At 36.1% G+C, this 6000-nt stretch overlaps 1 pseudogene; it reads left to right on the plus strand.

Moving 5' to 3' along the window:
* Positions 1-5996, plus strand: part of LOC117701563 (RNA-binding protein 27-like) — a 28583-nt pseudogene extending 22587 nt beyond the window's left edge.
* The last annotated feature ends 4 nt before the right edge of the window (positions 5997-6000 follow it).

The following is a 6000-nucleotide window of genomic DNA, read 5'->3' on the forward strand; positions in this document are numbered from 1 at the left end:
TGTTTCTCTCAGTAATAATTCTGTCAAGTTGACTTAAACAGACAAAAATTAAGGGTATAGATCCTTCAGTATAATACTTGCCCCAAATTGCGTGGAACTAAATTTGAATCCCTAGTGCCTTTTTAAAAAGCTGGGCATAGGACACATGCCTATCATTCTGTCATGAGATACTTAGTTGAGAGAACTTCTGGGGTTCACTGACCAGCCATTATAGCTGAACATTCAGTCAAAGACTTTATCTCAGGAAATAAGATAGTGACAGATTGAGGAAAACACTGAGCATTGACCCTGTCTTCTGCATGTGGAAGACAAAAAGTTATAAGGAAGGATGTGGAGCAGGAACTGAAGAGATTCAATATAAGCCAAAGAATACTCTGGCAGAGTAACTGCTTAGATAGCGCACTGAAATAGAGTTTGGTTTTATTAGGTTAGCACCAGGAAGCTTTGAGGCTGAGTATAAGCCTTGAGAATGAATGTAAATCTTGTAATAGAAGTATCATTGTTATAGTAATTTATTAACTTTCCTTAGCTATTCTAAGGAGAGAGCACAGATCACCCTAGTGACTAATTTTCAAAATAATTTATTTTATTACAGGAAATCAGTTTTTAATCCATTGATGTTTGTCTGTGCTACACCATGAGCTATTTTCAAAAGTGAAAGGAAAGAAAATAGGTGAAATATGGACAAGAAGGAACCTTGACAGCAGTGTTAGTGCTGATATCAAGATGTTTCAGTTGGTTGCCCTTCAGTGGCATTTAAATATTCTAAGCTTAGAGTTGGTGTTTTTGCAGGGAGAGAATGTGCTCACGGAACCTGAAGTTGGGAAGTAACAGTATTCAGGACAAGGTTTAATCTAAGAGGGCTGGGAGTGATACGCTGCACCAAAGACTTCTGAGTCCTTATTTAGCTTATTTAGACAGGATCAGCAGAGGAAAATGCTTTTAGAATTCAGAAAGTTCCTAAGGGGGATTGTTTGTTTTAAAGATTTATTATTTCACTTTATTTGAGACAGAGTCTCACTACATTGCTTTATTAGCTAGCCTGGGACTTACCTCAAACTCACGAAGATCCACTTGCCTCTACCTCCCAAGTGCTGATATTAATGGCATGTACCCCTATACCTGGTTATTAATTTTTAATTGTGTGTATATGTATGTCTGTGTGTGGGTTTATGCATGTGAGTACATGTGCCCATTCCATCCAGAGGAGGAAGGTGCTGGATCCTTTGGAGCTGGAGTTACAAGTAGTTGTAAACCAATTGACATGAGTGTTGAGAAACAGCTTGGGTCTTCTGCAAGAGTAGTATGCTCGCCTAACCACCGAGCGCTCTCTCCAGCAAGTGGATCATTTGTGAGCTTGTACTCTGGATCATAGAAGTGTGACAGCCTTTAATAAAGATGTACTTAAACCTGATTTGTAGTTTGAACTTATATGAATCATTAAACACGTTTTCCATTAAGAACAGAAAAGAAGAACATACGAATTATAACTATGAAAACCAGTGTTTTCCGTCTACCTTGCTATGATTTGATTTAGAGCGAAGACGATATGTGCCATTTGAGCCTGTCATTTCTTTGAGAATTGCTTTTAACACTAGTAAAATAGTTACATAGGGTTAGAATTTTAAAATGATTTTTTTTTTGTTTTAGAATAAAGTGTAAGAATGTGATAAAATTACATTGGTGAATAATAGGGTGGTTTTAAAAATAACTATAAATATGAAATTTTAGCTTCCCTAGCTCTTATTTGAAATATGCTTTGGATAGAAAGCCAGCTATTCTTTCTTCGGCGTAAAAAAAATAATTAATTTATTGATTATAGAAATACCTAGAAATTGATGAGACACAAAACGCAACAGTCTTTGAATATACTTGTTCATGTACTCAAAAATTGGTGATAAAAATATGTGTGGTTATTGAAGATGGAAGCAAGTGGTTAATATACAGGGGTTAACAAGACTGGATGGATTGAGAAGTAAATATCAGTGTTTGAATTTGAATGTCTCTATGTTTATGACAGTAGCACTGTTTGTTTTTACTTCCAAAGGAGTGTCTGACATAACTCATAGAGAAGTGCATATGCACTGATGTAATTACATGTTTTGAAGAAACACATAACTTGAACAGCTCTTTATTTATAGTAACAAGAGAATAGTTTGAACACGCTGATTTTCTAAATATTGGGGTTTGTTTGTTTGTTTTGTTTTTTAGATACATATGAACCAGATGGTTATAATCCTGAAGCACCTAGTATCACCAGTTCTGGTAGATCACAGTACAGACAGTTCTTTTCCAGAGCACAGACACAGCGTCCCAACCTGATTGGCCTCACATCTGGAGATATGGATGCAAACCCAAGAGGTGAGAATGCTTTTTTGATGATAAATGTTATGCAGTAGTTTATATTATAGTTAATACTTTTGTGTTTGTGATCTCTCTTAAAAAAATCAGACTACTTATACTTTTGAAAGATACTATGTAATCACCTCAAAAGTCTTTTAATAACTTTACTTCTAAATTTTATTTTAATAGTATAGTTAGAATATATTTGTTTTAGATATAGAAAATAATACTTTCAATTTTTTTTGGTAACACTTCAGACCATTTTAGTTGTATGCTGGGCACAGTGTTAGATAGAGTTCAGATATAAGGTGAAATGACTGGTCCCTTTCTTCAAAGAACTGATCAAAGGTATAGTCTGCATTTTGAGAGCTGTAACCTCAAACCAATAATGTTTCAAGCCTAAGCCCCGCAAGTAAATTAGCATTTTATCAATTTACTCTGTAAGATTCCAGCCATATATAATCAGGCCCAGTGGCAATTTTTTATCTGTGGAGGCAGGAGGATCAGGGATTGAAGATTATCTATATAGCAGATTCAGAGCCAGCCTGGGCCACTTTGAGGGCTAGCCTAGTTTACATAGTAAATTACAGGCCAACCAGGGCTACATAAGTCAGATTTTTGGGGGACAACTCCCCAAAATTCAAGCCAAGATAAAATACAAGCATATACCTTTAGTGTGAGTTCATTTTCCTCCTTGCAAATACATTAAAGTATGATCCTGTATAAACACATAACTGGGCATGGTGTCTCACTATAATTCCATTCAGTGCTCAGGAGACTGAGGCAGAGGATTGTTTGAGTTCTAGGATAACCAGAGCTCCACAGAGAAACCATGTCTTGACCCCCCCCCCCCCCAAAAAAAAAGGAAAGAAAAAAAGAAAGAAAAGAAAATCTTTATGTGGTGAACATTTTGTTGGACCATGACTGGAGGCAGATAAAATAATCCCAGTTGTACTGTTTGATCCTTTATTGAAACAGTAATTGTTATATATTTATATTGTAAAAGTAAGTAAATTTATGGTATGTATATAAAGTAAATGTCTTGTTCTTCAGACAACTTTCTCCTATAACTTTCTTCTATTCATTGAAGGTCTGCTTGAGTTAACTGTCACACAGAATTGCCTTTGAGGTTTTAAGCTTGCATTTTAATTTTTTGAATGTAAAGAATAGAGGCATTTGTGGCTTTTTTTGTTGATAGCCATTTCTAAGAAGGAAGTGGTAAGCTAGACACAGTGGTGCATGCCTCTAATCCCAGCCCTTGGCAAACTGAGGCCAGTGATCTGCCTTTAAACAAAATACAAATAGAAAATGGTAGTAGGTGAATGCCATTCATGGGACCTTTAGCTTTAGATTAAATATTCCAATCATTTGATGTTTCCTCAGAATTCATTAATGGGAATTTTTGTTTCCAACAGCTGCTAATATTGTCATCCAGACTGAACCACCAGTTCCTGTTTCAATTAATAGCAACATCACCAGAGTAGTCCTGGAACCAGAGAGCCGAAAGAGAGCTATTAGTGGTTTGGAAGGGCCACTTACAAAGAAACCTTGGCTGGGAAAGTAAGATGGTTTTGTTTATTAGAAATATGTAATTGATGCTTGTGTTGTTTTACCTGTGTTAATAAAGTTTTTGCTAGGTGCATACCTTTAATTCCAGTGCTCTCTGAGTTCAAAGTCAGCCTGGTCTAAAAAGCAAGGACAGCTAGGGCTCTTACAGAGAAAATCTGTCTAGAAAAACAAGCAAACAAACAAATCATTAATTAGTGATTTTTCAAAGTATGTTTCTCAGAGTTAGGGTTCCAAGAGACGCCTTTAGAATATCCTAGAAATTAAAAAGCTAACAGGATATTCATGGTAAGATATTTGTAAATTGTACCTACTCCTCATCCAGTATTGATCATCATTGACATACCAGAAGTGACCAGAAAGAAAACATTGGTACCTTTGCAGAAGTTGAAAAATACATGCTTAAAAATGAAAAATATATGGTTAATAATGTTACTCTCTTTGTTTTAAAGGCAGCCTGGTACCTGTGTGCTCTAACATGCTTTAGTATCAGTTGAACTGTTTCTCTTTGGAATACTTCGTTCTGTTTTCCTCTTCCTCTGCTATATTGTAATGAGGGTTATGTTAAATTTCTGTAATTTTTGAAGAGTGCCTAAACTTTACTTTCCTTGCTGAATATAGCATCTCTTGGTTAGCCATAGGATGGGAGAATTAACCAAGATTCATCAATGCTTGTTTCAGACAAGGGAACAACAATCAAAGTAAACCAGGCTTCTTGAGGAAGAATCAGTATACAAACACCAAATTAGAAGTGAAAAAAATCCCCCAGGAATTGAACAACATTACCAAGCTCAATGAACACTTCAGCAAATTTGGAACCATAGTTAATATCCAGGTAATTTAATTCACAGTGACAGAATGCACGTATGCTGTGAGTTTTGGAAAGTATCCTAGCAGTTCACCTTGATTAGAGGTAGTGGTAATTTCAACTTTGCAAAGAGTTGTAAACTCTTTATTATGTATTTGAATGTGCATGTGTGAATCATGGAATTATTTGGTTGAATTTGTTCTTGAGAATTTATTTGATTCTTTTCTGTAATCTTTTCCTCAAAACTGGGCTAGTTCTTGTTATTTTTGTTGTCGTCCATAGGTTTTTATGTGAACAAATGACCCTTTCTTGTATATATTATATTATCTAACAAACTGAAGTTTTTGGTATATTATCCAACATCAAATCAATTGTAGTGATAATATAATCTTTTGATGTTTTGATGATTTATGAATTTGTAGTAGAAGTGAGGATTAAATTGATTGTACTTAGATGTTAATTTAAATTCATGTCCTTTTCTCTTAAATGTTTTTTGTCATTATTCTTTATGGCGTTTAGGAAAAAAGAACTGGATGGCTTATTATACATAGGTAGAACAGTTTTCTCAGGCACTCATATTGAATACCATAGGCTGAATAAACTAACAGTAGGAATTTATTCTATTGTAAAAGAGACAGTTTGGCAATTAAGACCTGAACTGCTTTTCCTGAGGACTTGAGTTAGGGTCTCAGCATCCACATTGGGTAGGTCATAACTGCCTGTAACTCCCAACTCCAATGGAATCTGATGCTACTTGAACTAAGCTGCTTCAGCTGCCTTCTTAGCTTGTAGATACCTGGTTTCTTACATGGCGGAGAGGGTGAAAGAGGGATATGTGGAGACCCTTTATCTTCTCAGAAGGCCACCTTAACTAAAACGTGTTAAGGGCACAATTTTTGTACACCATGTAACCTGAATTTTTCCCTAATCCTGTTCTCCATTGAGGGCTAGAATTTCAACATACAAATTTGGAAGCACATAATTTAGCTCATAGTTTAAGTTGTGGCCATTATTTTCTTCAAAGGTTGCTTTTAAGGGTGATCCAGAAGCAGCACTCATCCAATACCTTACCAATGAGGAGGCCAGGAAAGCCATTTCTAGCACAGAAGCAGTTTTGAACAATCGGTTCATTCGAGTCCTATGGCATAGAGAGAACAATGAGCAGCCAGCACTCCAGTCCCCAGCACAGATTCTCCTGCAGCAGCAACACACCCTGAGTCACCTTTCACAGCAGCACCATAGCCTACCACAGCATCTTCATCAGCAGCAGGTGATGGTAACCC

The sequence above is a fragment of the Arvicanthis niloticus genome, unplaced genomic scaffold (assembly GCF_011762505.2).
Source record: "Arvicanthis niloticus isolate mArvNil1 unplaced genomic scaffold, mArvNil1.pat.X pat_scaffold_1357_arrow_ctg1, whole genome shotgun sequence".
Lineage (NCBI taxonomy): Eukaryota > Metazoa > Chordata > Mammalia > Rodentia > Muridae > Arvicanthis > Arvicanthis niloticus.